The sequence below is a fragment of the Prenolepis imparis genome, unplaced genomic scaffold (genome assembly GCF_030444845.1).
Source record: "Prenolepis imparis isolate NDT839.2.m4 unplaced genomic scaffold, iyPreImpa1.0 SCAF_2, whole genome shotgun sequence".
Taxonomy (NCBI): domain Eukaryota; kingdom Metazoa; phylum Arthropoda; class Insecta; order Hymenoptera; family Formicidae; genus Prenolepis; species Prenolepis imparis.
This window is the reverse complement of record NW_028141160.1, coordinates 20,652,218-20,674,435: the sequence shown is the minus strand read 5'-3', so window position 1 is coordinate 20,674,435 and position 22,218 is coordinate 20,652,218. Positions and strand designations below refer to the sequence as shown.

At 31.0% G+C, this 22,218-nt stretch overlaps 1 protein-coding gene across 1 annotated transcript in view; it reads right to left on the bottom strand.

Annotated features, from left to right (window-relative positions):
* Positions 1–4,407, bottom strand: part of LOC145932590 (opioid-binding protein/cell adhesion molecule) — a 264,950-nt gene extending 260,543 nt beyond the window's left edge. Inside the window, exons 1-2 of the mRNA XM_083031635.1 lie at positions 4,271–4,407; positions 3,718–3,765 (exon numbers count right to left, since the gene is read on the bottom strand). The gene's annotated coding sequence lies outside the window, so the exon portion shown is untranslated. The remainder of the gene's footprint in view (positions 1–3,717; positions 3,766–4,270) is intronic.
* Between the last annotated feature and the right edge of the window lie 17,811 nt (positions 4,408–22,218).

Sequence of the window (22,218 nt, the reverse complement as noted above, 5' to 3'; positions counted from 1 at the left end):
AAATAAAATAATTTTGCAACCCCCCCTCCTCCCCCCATTATCGACGTCAGGATCCGCTAGTGGCTATACATATAAGTATATAAAATAAATTATTAAAAATAGATTGTTACAATATTTTGTTAGACGTATGTTTGCACTTCTTTTGTTCTATTAGTAGCATTCTTTTGGTACAAACTTAACTTGATTACTTTAGAAAAAGTTGTGACTGCCAGCTGGTCAAACTCACATTTTTCGTATACATTGCACGTTCGATCCTTTACTTAAACTAGAATATGGTTCTACATCCAGTAGTAATTAAATGAATAAATTGCGAGCTAGATAAATGTTCTAGAAGGCGAGAGGAATCGAAATAATACAGATTCTTAGTACTTGAAAAATTAACGCAATTATGATGTCCAAATAATATTATAGCTATGTTTTTGTAAAATAATTGCCCAATTTTTATGTATATTCTTATTCTTCTAAGTATTGCAATTTATAAATAAATCAAACTGTATCAAAATGTTTCTTTAACAGCATGCAAATATCGTTCAAACATTGTTAATTAATATAATCTTATTTTTAATATCTTCTAATCTCTCTATGACTTGTTATTTTTATCTAGTAATTTTATCATTAAATTGCATAAACGCGAATTTGTCATATTGCACTAGATATTTTTAGTATTTATATAAAACAAAGTTTCAAAAAACGCTACGCTGCGCTGTTACGTTATTAATTTTACGTTACGACTAAGAAACGTGAGTAAGAAACGAGTAGGAATCGCGAATCGAGGAAGTGATATTTAATGTAGATCGTAAATCGAGAGATGTCAGAGATTGAACGTGTCGCCGCAGCGATATAAATTTCTCGATGCGCGCAGAGCAAGAAATTCACCAAAGTTACCCTTATATCCACATACTTTTACGCATTCCACGTTATTGCGCCCGCCGCGTATGCATGTATTACACGGACCGCGTTACAAGAGGGTGAAAAGCCTTATTGGAATGCAGCCCCTGTCTGGTTTTGGATGTTGGCCAAGCTGGTTATCTTTGGCTAGTGGGCACGCAAAAGGGTGCAAGCGTTGACGGACGATGTGGGTGGGATGGAAAATTCCGGACGGAGAGGAAGACAGCGAACGAGAGTCAAAACCAGAATAGAGTTGACACCTCGCGTTGAAATATCAAGTCGCGGGAGTGACGAGGAAGAATCATGTTAAGAATAGCCGAATAGGTGATCTAAAAATAATGACAGCAATAATTGAATTTACGTAAATTATTAATCTTCCGATCGAAGATTTGGAGAAAATCAAATTAAGCTTGCAACGTTTTTAATAAGCTTTAAAAGCTTTCATTATTTTTAGATCACCTATACATGTCTATCTTTAACATGACTCTTCATACTTATCAGTGACTTATCATGACTTATCACTTCCTGATTATTAAATAAAATAATTATTCAATTAATTGTAGAGTGTTTGTATATTTTTTAAAATAATTACGACATATGTTTAAGGAATTTTTTCAAACTTCTTTAGAAAATTTTTAATATGTTAGTAGAAATAATATCAATTATTAGCTTAATGCTTAAAAACAAGAGAGAGGAACAAATAAAAAAGATAAAAAATATTTTTCTCCCAGTTAATAATATCGATTTTTTAAAAATTGTTGATATTTTCACTTATCAGGCGATTTATAGTTTTTCGAGTTTTTCAACCATATTTTTATCGCCTCGAGCCATGTGCTACCCAGTACTGAACATAATATCAGCATGGTAAACCCTTCGTGGCAGTTAAGGGTAGGTGCAACCCTGTTCCGCCAACTTCTTCGTAAGCCCTCTGGTCTATGTACCCCGAGGCATCTGGTAACGAGGTAGTGAGGGTAAACCGTTAAAATTGGTCAACATGAGGTTAAGTTCAACGTTCCTGCTCGACAAATCCCTATACTCGTTGATTGAATTGCGAAGAGTCACGTTTGGCCATCCAAAGATCACGATCGAAATTGGCGGATGAATCGCAAGTAAGTGTATAAAAAAAGTAAAATCACAAATCAAAATCTAATTAATTGAACTGTATAAGCCATACAAATGTTTCATTGCGAACTGGAATAGGCAAGTTAAATGACTTTAATATGGAAATTTTAATAATAAATAATTATAGATTTTTATATCAAAGAGAAGACATTCGAAGAAAATAAAAATAAAAATTGTAGTATTTATTTGACGTGAATAATATGAATATAAAAAAGCATAAATAAAACACACTAATCTTAAAATGTATCAATATTTTTTAAATAAAAACAAATTTAATAAAAAATAGCTTGAAAATATTTAAAGGTTTATAAATTTATCAAAATGTCAGTTCAGAATTAAACTAATTTAATTTTTCATTATATAAACCAATGAATTTATTCAAATATTGAACTTTTATCTAATTCTGCTCGATGCATAAAATACAATACGTCTTCTGGCAAAGCTTTTGACAGTAATGTCTCTATAAATATCTATATCAACCTGTGCCGTCTCAGATTTCTTCTATCTCATTTTCATTATGTATACTCTTTTGATAAAAATACGATATGTTTACAGAAAATATAATATTACATATTAAGGGAATTAGATATCCGAGGAGCTAGAATTTCTTTGAGAAAAAATCTCTTAATATTAGAAATAAATAAATTTTAAATATATAGCATAAATTTTTATTTAGTTTGCGCAACTTTTTAATATCATTATTTTTGTAAGAAATTAAAACAATTATTTTATACTGTTTTCAATTAAAATATTTGTATATTTTTTGATATAACTTTTAGGATATATTTGTCCAATTTCTTTTGGTTAAAATATTTTTATAAGTTTTTATCTTCAAATAATATCTTTAAAATAACATTACATTTTATGTAGATAAAAAAAATAACACTATTTTATAAATACATACATATAACAGTTTTTCAAACTGGCGCGTATACTTGGCGCCTTTTTTACCTTTTTTTTTTAAAGAAAAGTTTTTCATTCACACGTCGACATTCGACTAAAATCATAGTGCGAGACGCTGGGACAAATTCTTTTTCTAAATGCGATCGTGATTGATATCCGAATTATTCGTGCTATGCTGGTATGATTAATGAGTAATTGATTTTCACAATTAACGTGCAATTACATATATTGAGACAATAAGTCTCAAAACATTTTTTGCGTAATATATTTATGTGATCAAATAAGAATTGAAGTGACAGAAATCCAAATTATAAGTTATTGTTTAGTAGAGATTTTTCTTGATAATAATTATTTCTTTAATGATAGTTAAAGTGACAAATATATTTTGTCTGATGCTTTATTGTTTAATTTTTCAAAGCTGTAATTATAATTCGAACTGAGAATACGTAATAAAACAATCGAATCGCGAAATAGAATAATTAAAATAAAGATAAGTTCCATGATTCATTAATCGAGAGTAATTACACTCGCAAAAGGGTAAAATTACCTCTAATTCGTAATATAAGACTGTACTCTCATTTGTAAATATGGAAAATAAAATGTAAAATCTTCAAAATTTTTTCTATTTATAATATTTATGCTAATAAATAAAGTCTACGAGATTGGTTTTTGTTCACGATAGAATTGATCAGATAGATTGAATCATCATTTTGAGGCAACGGACTAATCTATAATCTACATCTACAATTTCTACAATTTCTACAAATTCGTTACCTCAAAATTAAATAAAAGTTTATTGCTCACCGACACCGATGTGTAACAGCGGAGTTGTTGATATCGATGCTACGTTGTCTGTAACACACAAATATAAAATCCAAATTATAAAAATGCCGAAAATATAATTAATATTTCAAGAAATTATTATTATTGTACGCGCTGAATTTTATACCTGAATATGTAAAACAAACAAATATATAAATATGTGTGTGGAATAATTTTATAAATTCTTATAAATAAATTTTTTAAATAAAATAGAAATATATATTTTTATACAAATTATATAAAAATCTTTCTCAAAGTCTCTCTTGTTTAAATTAATAAAAAAATTAATGAAATAAATCAAACAAATAACCCGAGTTAATGCACGATTTATGATAATTAATACACTGAGAGAATTTTCTGCATAGTAAAATTAATCAAACATATTTAATATTTTATTGTAATAGATATTATTATTTTTATTGTGATAAATATTAATCAGAGAAATTCTCTCCATATCATATTGTCCCACGATTACCACGATTTTCAGGTAAATTCTAAGGGAAAATTCTCTCTGTGTACAAATAAAGATACTCACTCTAGAGTTGCTCCGCTGATGCCCGATGCATCTCCTAAACCTCTTCTTCCTCTCAAGTCATCAGAATCGTCGAAGTCCATCGAATAACGCGCGCTTTTTTACGGCACTCCCGCACTTGTACGCGCGATACTTTTAACGACACTCCCGCATTTATACGCGCGATACTTTTAACAGCACTCCTGAAATTAAGAAATCAAAGTATTACTACATACGCAAAGACGCCAATTTTTTTCGTAGTTTCTTTTATATTCCTCATACATCTTTGTATTTTCTTGAACCCATCATAAATCGTTGTAAACTAAATGATACTTTTTCTCTGAGAGAAGTAAACAATAATGCTAGCTCGGAGTTAACAATAAGAGAGTAATTACACTTGCAAAAGGATAAAATTATCTCTAATTCGTAATATAAGACTGCATTCTCATTTCTAAATATAAAAAATAAAATGTGAAATCTTCAAAACTTTTTCTATTAGTATTTGCTAATTAATATAAATTTTGAGATTGGTTCTCGTTCACGATAAACTGAATTTTGAGGATCTATTTACAATCTATAATCTACATCAACAATTTCTATAAATCCCCGTTACCTCGAAATTAAATAAAAGTTTATTGCTTATCGATGCGTAACAGCGGAGTTGTTGATATCGATGCTACGTTGTCTGTAACATACAAATATAAAAGCCAAATTACAAGAATGCGTGTGTTCATGATAATTAATATACATATATACAAATAATGATACTCACCCTTGAGTTGCTCCGCCGATGCCCAACGCGTCTCCTAAACCTAACCCTAACCTTCTCCTCCTCTCGAGTCATCGTCAAGGTCCGTCGACTAATAACACGCGCGATACTTTTTTACGGCACTCACACTTATACGCGCGATACTTTTAACGACACTCCCGCACTCATACGCGCGATACTTTGAACGGCACTCCCGCATCTTGTACGCGTGATAGTTTAAACGGCATTCCCGAAATCAAGAAATTAAACTGTTACTATGTTACGTCATCGATGTGCGGCGCGCGAATATATCGATCCGCGCCGCATATCGATAGCGGGAATCGACCGCGCGAGAAATCGACGACGCGCGTTTGCGGGTACTTGGCTTCCTCGTTCAGGATAAACCTTTAAGATAAATCTTAAAAGTAAAAGTGCCGCGTTCAAAGTATCGCGCGTATGAATGCGGGAGTGTCGATAAAAGTATCGCGCGTATAAGTGTGAGTGCCGTAAAAAAGTATCGCGCGTGTTATTAGTCGACGGACCTTGACGATGACTCGAGAGGAGGAGAAGGTTAGGGTTAGGTTAGGTTTAGGAGACGCGTTGGGCATCGGCGGAGCAACTCAAGGGTGAGTATCATTATTTGTATATTAATTATCATGAATCGCGCGTACACACACGCATTCTTATAATTTGGCTTTTATATTTGTATGTTACAGGCAACGTAGCATCGATATCAACAACTCCGCTGTTACGCATCGATGAACAATAAACTTTTATTTAATTTCGAGGTAACGAATTTATAGAAATTGTTGATGCAGATTATAGATTGTAAATAGATCCTCAAAATTCAGTTTATTGTAAACGAGAACCAATCTCAAAATTTATATTAATTAGCAAATACTAATAGAAAAAGTTTTGAAGATTTCACATTTTATTTTTTATATTTAGAAATGAGAATGCAGTCTTATATTACGAATTAGAGATAATTTTATCCTTTTGCAAGTTTAATTACTCTCTTATTGTTAACTCCGAGCTAGCATTATTGTTTACTTCTCTCAGAGAAAAAGTATCATTTAGTTTACGACGATTTATGATGGGTCGAAGAAAATACAAAGATGTATGAGGAATAAAAGATGCTACGAAAATAATTGGCGTCTTTGCGTATGTAGTAATACTTTGATTTCTTAATTTCAGGAGTGCTGTTAAAAATATCGCGCGTATAAATGCGGGAGTGTCGTTAAAAGTATCGCGCGTACAAGTGCGGGAGTGCCGTAAAAAAGCGCGCGTTACTCGATGGACTTCGACGATTCTGGTGACTTGAGAAGAAGAAGAGGTTTAGGAGATCATCGGGCATCAGCGGAGCAACTCTAGAGTGAGTATCTTTATTTGTACACAGAGAGAATTTTCCCTTAGAATTTACCCTGAAAATCGTGGTAATCGTGGGACAATATGGTATGGAGAGAATTTCTCTGATTAATATATATCACAATAAAAATAATATCTATTACAATAAAATATTAAATATGTTTGATTAATTTTACTATGCAGAAAATTCTCTCAGTGTATTAATTATCATAAATCGTGTATTAACTCGGGTCATTTATTTGATTTATTTCATTAATTTTTTTATTAATTTAAACAAGAGAGACTTTGAGAAAGATTTTTATATAAATTTTATATAATTTGTATAAAAATATATATTTCTATTTTATTAAAAAAATTTATTTATAAGAATTTATAAAATTATTCCACACACATATTTATATATTTGTTTATTTTACATTCAGGTATAAAATTCAGCGTGTACAATAATAATAATTTCTTGAAATATTAATTATATTTTCGGCATTTTTATAATTTGGATTTTATATTTGTGTGTTACAGACAACGTAGCATCGATATCAACAACTCCGCTGTTACACATCGGTGTCGGTGAGCAATAAACTTTTATTTAATTTTGAGGTAACGAATTTGTAGAAATTGTAGAAATTGTAGATGTAGATTATAGATTAGTCTGTTGCCTCAAAATGATGATTCAATCTATGGTGAACGAAAACCAATCTCGTAGACTTTATTTATTAGCATAAATATTATAATAATAGAAAATATTTAGAAGATTTCACATTTTATTTTCCATATTTACAAATGAGAGTGCAGTCTTATATTACAAATTGGAGATATAATTTTACCCTTTTGCGAGTGCAACTATCGTTAACTACGACTTATTGTTATTTTCATTTCTCTCACGCGCGAGAAAAGATATATTTAGTTTACGACAATTTTATGATGGGTCTAAGAAACTACGAAGGTATACGAGGAATAAAAGAAGCTACGAAAAAAAAATAAACAAAATTGTTACGTTCCTTCCGATTCGTGAAATCACATTCCGGAATAGCGCGCAAAAGCTCGGGAACGAAAATAAAGTTATCCTTGTCGTTCTCGCGCAACCCTTTCATCAGGATGCACCGGTGTTTATCACGCGCTTCGTAACCGCCTCTGGCTTTCCGCGACGCCGTCTGCAACGACGACTTACCTGGCAAGCCGCGGGCAAATCGTATCCGTTAAAGTTCGTGAATTTAGTGAGAAACTTGGCTACCGTAACCGAGAGAGCGCCCGGCCGACGACGATTCCTGCTCTTTTGAGAAAACCGACCTTCGTACTTAACCTCCTGCGGGTTTCTGCGTAACCCCCTCTAAAAGACGGAAGTTCAACGAGCAACCGCATTTCGTCGCGGTTTCGTCGGCGGCGCCGACCGAAAATGACGGGATAATAAAAGCGTTGAGAATTGAGACGAGTTAGCTTTTACACAAGAAAACTGGAGACATAATTAAATACAGAATGTCATCGCGAAAAATAATGAGTATATATATTTATATAATATATATATATATATATATATATATATATATATATAATTAATTAAATACTTACTTCTACATATTCTAAACAAGAATTTATCTCTTGAAACAACAATAATTAATGCGTATGACAATTTCATTACCGAGATAACGAAATGTTTTCATTCCAAGTAACGTTCAGAATCTGATTTCTGTTCATACGTGTGATTACGAGTGGCTGCAAGTTCGGTTAACAATCCGAAGAGAAAGTTATGTATACACTGCGAGACTGTTGGTAATAATGGAACTTTGATATGAATTTCCTTAATGATTTGAGTTTGACACAGCGCGGCGTGGAAACTTAAACATATCTACATGGAGGGCCTGACTCCTGCGTCTTTGTAACTATCAAAAGTTTCTCTTGCTCTCGTTACGCGTCCCTTTGCACAATGGTAATTTATCACGAGACTCTTGCCGCTGAATAATAATTTTCTTTTATAAACTAGCGAATAATGATACTCCGTGGAGAAAAGAATCGTCGTCTGTTGGAAGGAATAAGCTAGGAAAAAAAAGATGGGTTGTCTGTCCTCAAAAATTGTAACATTATCGCTCTCGCGATTCTATAGTTGTTCTACATGTACTAGCAACAATGAGATTTCTCTGTACAAAGCGTGACTCGTCGGATTGTGAACGAATGTGTTTCATGCTGACGTCATGTTTTCCATGGCAGCTCCACGAGTGTGCTTGAGAGAGAGAGAAAGAGGAGAGAGAGAGAGAGAGAGAGAGAGAGAGAGAGAGAGAGAAAGAGAACGGTTATTAATTATACTTGTATGAAATTCTATTTTAGTCCCTGCTGAATCTATGATAAAGAAGTTCGTTTATCTCGTATTTCACGAACGTGAGTATATTTCATGTTCAATGAAAGCACCTAAAATAGTGAAAATATAATTTTGTATAATACATTTTCATAATTATTATATATACATATGTGTATGTCTTTGTGTGCGTGTGGAACATGAAAACTCGTGAGCTATTTTACAATGAGTCTCGTCAATGTTGATTGTAAGATACGTTGAGCAAAAAAACAAGTCGCTTTTAATTATTAATTAACAACGCACGGCACGCATATTTGTTGCTTATTAACCTTTTTTTTCTTTGTTCCATTATTCGCGCCATCAGAAAAACTAGCACGCTTCAGGATATTTTGAATCTTTGGGTTTATAACGTTGATTAAAAATATACTGAATATAAGAGACCTCGGGGAACTTCCGTTTCCTAATTATTATCATTGCTTATTTTCCTCAGTTTTAATTGCATATTAATAATTACTAATAAGGATTATACACAGAACGAGATAATTTTCTTTAAAATTAATAATAGAAAAAGTTATATTTTAGACTACACATTAAATAAAAATTATTGTAAACTTATATAAAAGTATATACATATTTTTACTTATTTATTTAACGTATATTATATAAAAAATATTGTAACGTATTTTGCAATTGCTTAACAAACGCAATACATAAGAATTTGTGTTATCTTTTTTATTTGTTTATAATCTCTAAATTCAAGATATTTATAATACATTTAAAATCTTTTCTTGTCAGACGATTATTTTACAAAGCTTCGGGTGTACCTCTGTTGCTTTCAAGATATCATTTATCATCTAACAAGATAGTTTCCACGTTTAATCTTGAGTCTATTGCCAAGAGAATCGAAAAATGTCGTGAGAAATTTTACTTTGAAAGTCAATATCAAATATGACAATGCGTTAAAATATTTTTTCTCTCCTTCTATTTTTTTTAAAATGTTTAATTCTGTTTTTTTTTTTAAGAAAAAGACAAAATATTATATAGGAAATTTTTTAAGATAGAGGAAAGACAAAATATAAAACAAGATAAAAACAAAATAATTTATCTTTTATCCATGATAATATTTAAAAATGACTACTACTATATTAATTAAAATATTTTAAAATATATTAAAATTAAATTGAATTATATTACAGACACTAGCGGATCCTGACGTCGATAATGGGGGGGGGGGGGGGGGTTGCAAAATTATTTTATTTAATATTTTTGGTTTCATGATTAGCTTTTATTCCAGGATCAACGACGTCGATAGCTCTTTAATATTTGTTTTTCTTTATTTATATTTTTTAAACAAATTCAGCAAAACTGTTTCTTTTAATTTGCAAGGGGGGGGGGGGTTAACCCCTATATTATATAGATATAAAAAATTTTGCCTAATTATTGTCGTGCAACAAAATTATCTCATCATTTCGTCCTATGTCTGACTTAATCTACACTTAACTCCTTGAATGCGTAATGAGTATAATTTACAGTGTATCTTATACTTTTATTTATATATATATATAGATATAAAGAATTTCGCCTAATTATTTTCGTGCAACGAAATTATCTCATTATTTCGTCCTATGTCTGACTTAATCTAAACTTAACTCCTTGAATGCGTAATGAGTATAATTTACAGTGTATCTTATACTTATATATATATATAATATATATATATATAATATATATATAAAATATATATATAAAAGTATAAGATACACTGTAAATTATACTCATTACGCATTCAAGGAGTTAAGTTTAGATTAAGTCAGACATAGGACGAAATAATGAGATAATTTCGTTGCACGAAAATAATTAGGCGAAATTCTTTATATCTATATATATATATATATATATATATATAAATAAAAGTATAAGATACACTGTAAATTATACTCATTACGCATTCAAGGAGTTAAGTGTAGATTAAGTCAGACATAGGACGAAATGATGAGATAATTTCGTTGCATAAAAATAATTAGGCGAAATTCTTTATATATATATATAATATATACAATATGTATGTATAAGATACACTGGAAATTATACTCATTACGCATTCAAGGAGTTAAGTTTAGATTAAGTCAGACATAGGACGAAATGATGAAATAATTTCGTTGCACGAAAATAATTAGGCGAAATTCTTTATATCTATATAATATATACAATATGTATGTATAAGATACACTGTAAATTATACTTATTACGCATTCAAGGAATTAAGTATAGATTAAGTCAGACATAGGACGAAATGATGAGATAATTTCGTTGTACGAAAATAATTAGGCGAAATTCTTTGTATCTATATTATAATATATAATTATATAGATATATTATATATTATATAGATATAATATATATTATATAGATATAAAGAATTTCACCTAATTATTTTCGTGCAATGAAATTATCTCATCATTTCGTCCTATGTCTGACTTAATCTGTACTTAACTCCTTGAATGCGTAATGAGTATAATTTACAGTATATCTTATACTTATGGTATATATATACACTATAGCGGATCCTGTAATCGATAACTCTTTAATGTTTGTTTTTCTTTATTTATATTTTTTAAACAAATTCAGCAAAACTGTTTCTTTTAATTTGCAAGGGGGGGGGGGTTTAACCTTAAACCCCCCCCCCCCCAGGATCCGCCAGTGATTACAGATATATATTATTGTTCTCTTATATTTTTTTGTTATATATATATATATATATATATATATATATATATATTTTTCTTTTACATTTTTCTAAGCTTCACCATTTTTAATTCGATAAAAGTCAATTTTTGATTCAATAAGTGTGTGTGTGTATCTTTCAACAATAGTTATGATTTATGATTTTAGACTTTTCAACGCACGATAAATAGCCATAAAAAGATCATGGTCGGTTTAGAGATTCATTCAAATTAGGATGTTTTATTAGGGTGTAAACACTATCGTTAAATATCGATTACCGATTATCTACCGGATAATGCACGAATAATGAAGTTTGGGATAAGATTCACCCTATTGTCTAGTCTTTGGAAGCATATTAAATTGGAATAAATCGATTATTCTTTATTTCGTCGATCGGATCCTCTCTATTCGGTACAATTGTTCATCATTCAATAGCTATTTTGCTATTGTATATTTTCCGCGAAATGTAGCGTTTCAGGATATTCATTTACACGGAAATTTTAAATTCACATTGTTTTTTCTTTGCATATTTTCTCTCTTTGATTTTCGTTTTTTACATGTAAATGTATCATAGCATAATACATTTTATAAACACTTGATTTAATTAAAATCATATGTACATATATATGTATTTAGAACTGTTTTCAAAAAAATTTAAATTACATTTTTTTCGATTATTTTTAAAAAATACAAAATTTTGAAAAAAAGAATCTTTTCTATATATTTTTACAGAATTATACTTTATGAAAAAAAATCTTAGTGTTTAAAAATTTAATTTGATGATATTTTTTTAGCGTAAAATTAATCGCTTCCTTTTGAGATGAATTTTTATAGTAGTGCTAGTCTTTATTCCCGATGTATGATATACACTATATAAATAAATTTTTACATATTATTGATAAGAATCTAAATAATTACACAGTACAAATTTTTGAAACATATGTGTATTTCGATTACAAGATTTCTCACGCATAGCACATATACATGGGTTCAATTAGTCAAATTTTTATTTTTGAATTGAAATTTTCTGCTTGTATTTCCGGGCAGGTTGGCAGATTCCGTAAGAGAGAATGAAAACAGCAGTGCGGCATAAGATTCTATACGTAAAGACATTCTAGCGCGCTGCTCGAGGGGGTAAAAGACAGAGATAAACACAGGAAATGGAACTTTCTTGTTTTCTGCTAGTAAAAGGGAAAAACTATCCGACGTATCTTTACGTTGTAATGACCCCGCGTTTCAAAAGTGACTATTGTACCGTAAAAGTTTTTCGGGATATAATAAATGCACAATGAGCATTGCAAGCATATCCGTCGTGTTACATTAAACGGGGACAGATTTGTGAATTATAGAAAAATCGAAATAAAAAAAATCCAATTCTTATTATTGTTTTTATTGTTATTTGCTGGTTAATTTCTCACAAGATTATTTAACGCATATATACATTGACGTATATGCTATATATACGTTTAGATCATTATTACATAATATGATTACGTGATAATACTGTATTAAAAGGCGTTAAATTGCATTTGCGCGCGCGTGAGAGAGAATCTTTTTATGATAAGAAAAAATTACATAAAAAAAAGTGGATTTTTTTTCAAGTTCGCAGATTTGTTCTCTCCATCCCATGTTTTATCATCTTTCTAAATATTTACAGTATAACTCTAAAATTTTCTTTACAAAATAAGCCCGGGTTTAACATTACGCCATACGTTATAGCTTTTAATAAAAAAAAAAAATAATAAAAGAAAAAAAATTTTTTTTTGTTTTTGCAAAGAAAAATGTTTTTACAAGAAAGATTTTGCTAGTTGCTGTGACGCAATCCTTTTATTATAACATACTCTTGCGTTGAGCTGGTGTTTCGCTGACGGAAGCCTCGGTGGTCTTCGAGTCGTTTGAACCCTTTTAACCCACCGGCGCTTCCACGGGACGGGACTAAACTCATTATCAGACGCTCGTTGGTTCGGAAACTGGGGCATCCTCGCCTAGCCTCTTCATCGACCCAACGGGCGAATTTTATCGGATTACGGCCTTAACTGCTGTGATAGGAACGGCATAAACGTGCCCCCGTAAACTTCTGCGTCTCGATGGACAGTGAAAATCGGCAAATTGCGCTTTTTAAGGAGAAACACGACTTTCGCGTAAAGGCGATGTGATTAAAAAGATGCAGAGTCGGCTGAAAGTTGCCACTGATGTGGATTTATCGTTGAATAATAAGTTTACTATTATTATTGTACAAGAAGAGAGATACATGTAGATCAAATCGATAGAAAAAATAGAAATTGATGATCCTTCATAAATTTTTTTCCCTTATATTCTAATTTAAAATGTATTTATTTAGAATTATTTCTTTAAGTATTTATAAATTTATTTGATATAAACATCGATTGAGCATTAAAGTCATAGTTCCGGTTAATTTGTATACGTATATTAGTGTTTATTGCAATGTGATCCTATATTTTTTACAGTATACGTAGCTTTAATGGTAAAGCAAGAATTATTTAAGAATTATTTATATAATTTAAGAAAATCGTAATTTTGTCGTGTAAGAATTTTGCACATGCAGTTTCCTAAAGAAGAAACAAAATTCCCGGCTGACCTAAGAAAGGAAAGATCCTTTGTCTCATTACCAGTAGAAGGAAGAAAGCCCGGTGACGTTTGAGAAAAAAATCTCGCCTTCTTAATTCTTTAATGCGGAATATTTCTGCACCTAATTAAAAGTACTGTGAGAGGTAATGCTGCGTTGCGTCCCGCGGCCGTCGAGTTCCCTAAGTGCTGCTTGTTATAAAGCGTCCCTTTTATCTCGGCGCACTTTTACTCTCTTCTCTCCATCCGTCCTTTATACTAATTCCGCGTATCCACTTTTTGGACTCGTGCTTCCTCGCACCACTTTGCTCTTTTTCTCATCTCTCCTTGCCTCGAACATCCGGTAGCCGCAGCCGGACTCGTCAAAGCTAATGTATAGGCTGCAATTTCTGCTCTCAACCGGGTAGGAAGATTCTTTGACGGCGTTGACCATCTCTTTACACCCGACATTCTTTTTATCATTATATTAGTAGACATAAAATGATTGCGTTGTTAGAGAAGGGTAACAGAGGGATAGAGAGAATGAAAGAGAGACAGAATATTTGACAAGTAAAGAAGTGCATTTTGGAATCTGCATTAAATTGGGAAATGAAAGAATTTGGGGAGACGGAAAAAAAATAAAAAAGAAAGATATCAGAGATAAAGAGGATGGAAACAGGGGAAAGGAAGTGAAAAAAAAACAAATGGAAAAAAATTTACATGGAAGAGGAATAAAAGACGCGAGAAAATATGCGAGGAATATGACGAAAAAATGAATGTATAATAGAAAAAAAGGCGGAATTTCTAACTATGCATTGAACAAATACATACATATTATTTGATAAAATTGGAAGCTCCGCTTTTTTATCATTTCTTTTTACGTATTGCACGTAAAATTGCTTTGAATTTAAATAAAATGGAAAATTTGAATTTACAATACGGTTTCTCCTCTTGATATTTCACAAATAGAATATCTATTATCTTTAAAACAAATTATTCAATTAATCTTTTAATTATATAATTTATAACTTTATTTTATTTGAGTTCAAGTAAATAGATCTTATTTAACAGAATAATGATAAATATGGATGTCGTTGTAAAGAAATAGGTAGATATAGGACTCAGAATTTTGCCCCACACGAGGAAATCAAGCAAAATACGGTCGCGAAATAATTAGGCAATTTTCATTTGACGGGAGACGTACATTCGCGATATGGTGACGGAAGAAAAACGACGAAACAGAGATGTAGGCGGAAATGCGTCTAGCTGAAAGAGAGGGATGAGTCGGAAATGAGTTGGAGGGGAAAAGAGAGAGAGAGAGAGAGAAAGAGAGAAGGCTGGAAAGTAGGGAAACGCCTTTCCCATCTTTCCCGAGCTTAAACCGACGAGTAAAATTTGTTTATGCAAATTTTAATTGCGGCCCAAGGCGTAACTCCTAATTCCGTTGAAATTAATACAAATTGCATTCTGCCGGCGACTGCTTCTCCGGCCGGGCTCTCGCACTTTCCGCGTGCAAGGAGCACTACTTTGGCTCCCCATCTCGCCATGAGACTTTTATGAAGAGAGTTTTTCTCCTTTGCCCCTGCAGCAACGGTTATGCCATCGTGTTCAGTACGGGATTACCCGATAGGCATAATAACATCAGCTTGGGCATCTCTAAGTATGGCGATACTAAAAGTTATATATTCATGCAACAGATAACTGGCATAGAGATATCGCTAAGGGCGATTGCAGTTAAGATGTTAAGACGTTTTATGCTGCATAAAAAGAAGTAAAATATATTAGAATAATCGGAATATAGTTAAAAAAATATAGTAAGGTTTAATATAAGTGTTACGCGTTAATATAAGTTATATACATACAATAATCTCAACTTTTTGATTAAGTTTGATTTGTATCCACATTGTTTTACTATTTTCATTCATTTCGACAAATTGATAAGTTCTAGCGTTAAAGTTATTTTTTCAAAATTTAAAATTTTTATTTATTTATAGTTTTTATTATAATTAGATTTTTACTTTACTACATAAAAATAATCCATCGCGTTTAGTTATTTTTGATTTATTTTTACTGTAATCTTTAATTTCTACTGCTATCTTAGAATCTGTAATAACAAAGAGATGCGTTAAGTTTTACGAGTTACAATAAATATCATAAGCACCAAACACATAAATTGCACGTACTTATATTTTTTTCGCTCCATGCTGGAGATACAAATCGATTTTTATTAAAAACGATTGGCACGCCGCTGTATCTGTATCGACAGCAATTGTTATCTAGCTGGATTTAAACTCTAAACTGAAGTGCTCACACATTGCATTGGCATGAAATATCTGTTCGAAAAAAAGAGAAAACGGAAGAAAGAAACACATGTACCGACATTACTTGAGATTGCTACGTGTATTGGATATACAAGATTCAACGTTTTCGTTTTAAGATACGTATACGAAATATCTTCAATGCGAAAGCGCTTCCTCGCTAAAGTTGAAACTTTAAATTTTAAACATTGCGGAAACGCGTTTCAGCGCAAGGCAAGATATGAGTCCCCGAATGAAAGATCATGGAAATGAACAAACGCGAAAAATTAGCACTCTCGCGCATAAAGGCTTTCGGCATGCTAATTCGTACAACCATCGCAGTGGCCTGCGATGAGAAGCGACGTAAAAGCGCGAGATAAATGGACGTAATGGTGAAGGACGGGTATTAATTTACCTTGGTGAACTAGAAACGAATTAGCGAATCTGCTCTATATTCCTACGTTATATTCTTCATTAAAGATGAAACAAAGGAAGAGTATATCAAAGATATGCAAAAGAGACATGTACGCAATAATATAAAATCAATAATAAAATGTATTCATCTTTGCAAAATCAAATTTAATGTTCCAGAGAAATATTGCAAATATCGCTCGTATTTTTTAAAATTTATTAAATGAAAAAATAAGCTTTGATTCTTACAAATAATTGTCAATTTCTTTTTTACGCAGAGCGATATTTGAATTATTCGACGATGGGCAATTATTTGCGTACAGCGCGAATGAACAAATTTTACAGTACCCGGTATTATTTTCATCAGTAAAATTTTATACTATCACTAATTACAAATTTAATATTGTCAATTGCGTGTATATGCGCCTGATGCTGCATGCTAAAATATATTGCATGCTATTGATTGATCGTAATTAATACATTTAACGAGACGCCATGTCTCGTTAAATTGGTCTTATTTTTTGCTTACCACATATTTACAATAATTTGATATTGGCGTTAGATGGACATTTTATACGATATTATAAATCATTGTTGTCAGATCAATTTTCTCTTTTTGCATTATTGATTACAATTGCTGGATAAATTTGCTGATATGATAATAATGAAGATAGTTTGGAACTCATTTATTCTCACATCAATCGACATTATTATCAGTTTTACAATTATATTTTACGGTAAATAGTACTTTTCATGAATTTTAATTTGTTAAGTATAGTTTTGAAGTACCAGTTGACATTTTTATACGATTTTTACAGAATTTTTTACATACGATATTACAAAATGCACTAATTGCTTGTTATAATTAATGATAATTTTTTTTCAATATAAAAGTAAGACCATATTTTCAATATAAAATTAAGACCATATTTTAAGAACAAAATAGATTAATAATTACAAAAAATATAAAAGTTAAATATATAATATAGATAAAAAGTTAAATATAATATAGAAAGAAAGTTAAATAGATAATATAGATTCTGTAAAAAAAAAAGGTATCGAGACAAATAGAAAGATTTTATGAGACAACTTTCGTCGAATGATTTAATCTGGATCTATTCTGATATCGTTGTTTTTACAACTGTTATAAGTTTCGCAGAATGTCGGCTATAACAATTCAGCGCGATCAATCGACATACTGACAAATTTTTATCATTCGAATGTAATGTCTATGACGTATTCTCTATCCGTAATATACTCTCGATTTATTCCGGTCAATTTATTAATACCATTTGTCGGCCGCTTCCTCTGTTTGTCGTATCGTTGCTACGTTAAGAGAAAATGAACAAATGTGCAATTGAAGCTCGTGACGCGAGGATATGGATCGTATTCGCAAAAAATATTTTCAACAAATATAGCAATGCCTGATGCAATATCGTCACTTGAAAGATTCAAGTTCTTAATAAAATTTCGAACTTCCTACATTACTTCGAGATATTTTTGAATAAGGTAATAAGTACCTTCTTTTCTTCTGCTAGATTATCTTCGAAATCGACAGATTGAAATTTTCCAAGCATTTATATCTACATTCTACTAAAACTTAAAAAAATAATATTCCAAGAAGACAATTTAGATAAAATAATTTTATTTTTTTAATAATTATATTTTATTTTGCACATATATACACATACAAAGTTAACATTTATTATATGCATATATATATATATATATATATATATATATATATATAATGTAATGTATTCAAAGTAAACTTGAAGTTTATGTAATACTTTGCATGTTTATTGTTATGTAACATATTGTACCTCTCGCGTATACATCAAACTTCAAGACGCAGTAAAGTAACTATAGGAAGTAAGTTGCAATCATTGTGCATTGCAATATGTGGCTGAAATAAATAGAAAATTACAAAGTACTCAATCGCGATGCTCTTACACTGCAGTTTTATTACTTAAAAGAGAGATTCCGCTTTAACAACGAAAGTTATAGAGAGAATCTTAACACTAATTGTAAGTTTTCTAATAAAATCACATTTATTATCAAAGAAATATATGAAAATGAAAAAGAAAAAAAACCACGAATAAAAACTTTATAAAGAAAAAAGAAAAACAATTTTCGCAGATTTTTCTAAATAAATGTAATATTCTCTTAATTATAATTAGATATAAATTTTGTAAAAGAGTGTTTTAATCAACGAGGAAAGTATAATGGACAGTAATGACCTTCACCTTTGTCGTCAGATGATATACATACATATAATACGCGTACAACATTGAGATGATATGTCGACGTTGTAGAAAATGAAAAAAAAGAAAGGGAGAATGAAGAGAAGGTCATATACTCGTGTACATATAAGCAACCCTTTCGAAGAATATGTGTTCCATTGTTGTTACACGTGTACATCGTCCAGTCTATATGTATGTATGAAGTGCATCTGTTATTATATGCATGAAACCACAGGATACGCAATATGCATATGTAACGCATATGTGATGTGCAACACTGTGCATATGTCTGTGCACAGTATCTCTATCATCTAAAATAACAAAAAATGCAGAAGAAAATAAGGTATCAAATTGCCCCTTATCAACAATTTTCTTCTTATTGAAAATAGTACTGTTACTCATAAGATGACGATAATTACGCTCTCTCTTTGTTATATTTATTTTAAATTCTCACATTATCGAGTTCTCGGGTTCTTTTTTACCAAAACTGTATCGTTTCAAGCAGGAAAATTACTGACTCGTTTAAATTCTTCGGGAAAGAAAATATAACTTATATGTATATATACAATATAACTATATAAATATATAATATAAAGATTTGATTAAACTTTTAAACGTAAAAGTCTATCTTTTTAAAATTTTTAAAAATTTAATTTTAAAAACTGTTAATTTGAAAAAAAATATTGCATATGCTTGTGTGTTCTAGATAACATTTTATAATCTTTCTTAGAATCGACGCAACTTTAGACAATTCGTATTATCATTTTTCCGGTTTCAGACTGATAGATGCCAGAGTAGGAGATGAGAAACGTTATTACGAGATGACTTTCGAGCAAAGTTGCGCAAAGCAACTTAAATCCTTTCTCGTCGTCGGCTGCAACTGAGAGAGTTACAACTTGGGTTTTGTGTCATCTCCGTTAAAGCCGATGCTGAGAGAATATTCAGGCATCAAAATCTCGCTATAGGAAGCTGCATCTTGACTGCGTAAAAATAAACTTTCGAAATTATATCGCGCTTATTGAGTCAAACGGCTTTGCGAACTTTAGATTTCTGAAAGGATTATTTGTCTGCCCACGATTACTGCAAACGTATAAAACTCAAAAATTCTTTGCATTCTACTTTGATATTGCCGTGATATCGATGAGTAAACAAATGAATTTGATTGATGCAGCTTCTTTTTTTTTGCAGTAATAATTTTACAAAGGATTTTTATTACGTTATGAAAGTAATCTTTTGTCGGAATACTTAAAGCGTTTCTGACGAATCTTTTTGTTCCGACATGCTTTTAACCAATCAAAATATTGCATCTCATTTTTTCTTTATGTATTCGTATAGAGAAAAAAGGCACAGAGAAGGCTTTATTAATTAAATATCATAGAAAAAAATGATACATTACAATGTAGACGATGGAATTACAATAAAAAAGGCCGCGAATATATAGCACTTTCATATATGGGATGGAGAGAAAGAGAGATAGATAGACAATATCGCAACGCACCCTCGATTCGCAAGAAAATAAATCTATCTAATTCTAAGGCTATGTGCAACAGCCATCATAGATCCAATAATCCGTACCAACGATTATATATTCGAGATATTAATAATGTATCGTGAGTACAAAGATCAACACGATGCATCAGTAACGACGTAAGCAGCTGCATCGTATTGTTAGAATTGAGGATTTTCAGTTATTGGTCTTTGAGCGAAACTCTGCCTGTTCCTTCATCTCGTACACATATGTTTATGTAATTACATACGAAGGAAAGACCATCATATTCTGTTTGTGTTCGCGCGGATCTGCAAGCGTTTCAATGCCGAGAGAGCCGTGTCATGTCATTGCATTACACGGTGCGTAAATTATCAATGCAAGTTTTAAAGGAAATGTATCTGAACAAAGTTTGTTTGAAAAGTAGATTCGAAAGAGTAACGCGTGTGATAAAATATAGGTACACATTGAGAATATTTTATACTTAACAACGATTGCAGTAATAAGCGAGTCCATCTATCGCACGAAACTATCGAGAATAACGCGATTTATAGACGCAGATCTATTTATGTTTCTCTTTCAATGTGCAATAATATAAAAATTATATCACATACAAATCATGTGCATTGCAAGAAATTTTTTATATGTACAGTATATGTATTGTACATTGTATTGTGTACGCAGTGACAAATATAAACTATAGAAAATTTCAATCATTTGAATACAGAATATTTCTTCCGTAAATAAAATATTATTTGAAAACATTTAAAATATTTAATGTAATTAATATATTTTCCGTAAAGGTGTATAAATAGAAAATGAAATACAATAATTGAAATTATTAATTAAAATAATACTTTTGAATGTAAAATATATAGATGCTCTTATTTTAAATAATATTTAAAGTACTCACATCTTATTATAATCTTTTAAAATATTATTTTAAATGTTATAAAGAAAATAATATTGGATAAAAGTAACAGAACAAAAATATCAATTGATTATTGTTTATTCAATGTCAATTTATGAAAGAAATTGATAGAAAAAGCATAAATTCATAAAAATAGTCGCATTTTTACCAATACAATAAGAGAAACAATTATTTCAATTGATTAACAAGAAATATTAATAATAAATTTTGAAAAATCTTTTAAATTGGATTTTAAGTAATACAATATATACTAATATAAACTATTTTTTATTTTATATTAATTATTTATAATCCAATATAAAAAACAGCTATTACGTAAATATTCTATTTTAAATATTTTTTTTTATTCCAATTTTTTTCACTCTACATGTAATTCAAATGAAAAATTAAAAAACGGTAAAAGAGTTATAAGTATGATTACGGTACTTTAGAACAATTATTAGCGTCAAGTTGACATCTGCAAATGTTTCGATCGTATTGCGGGTCTCGAGCACACAGTCTGGTGAGACAAAATCCCTGGTCGCTGTCGCGGTGCAAATTTAATTACAGTGCGCGACAGCTCTTCCTATTTCCGACTGTTACGAGCATTAGACAGTAGCATTACCATTGTAATGATTCGTAATGCATGCGTGTGCAGCGAATTTTGTGCATGTACGAGAGGGACGAAAAGGCGCGATCGCGTGCGTGCGTGTCGCAAACAACGGTGTAATATACGTGTGTATGCGTAAAATTTAATCGGTCGCGTTACGCTCAATTACGCGAACGCGTTATAAGCGTTTTTTTTTTCCCGACGCGAGATATGTCGTCGCGCGTAAAACGCGCCACTCGACGAAACGATTTTTCTTTTTCACTTTTTTTCGTCCCGTCGCGTCGGTCTGTCACGCGAAGGGTTGTTGTTTTAACGGCAGCGGCCTA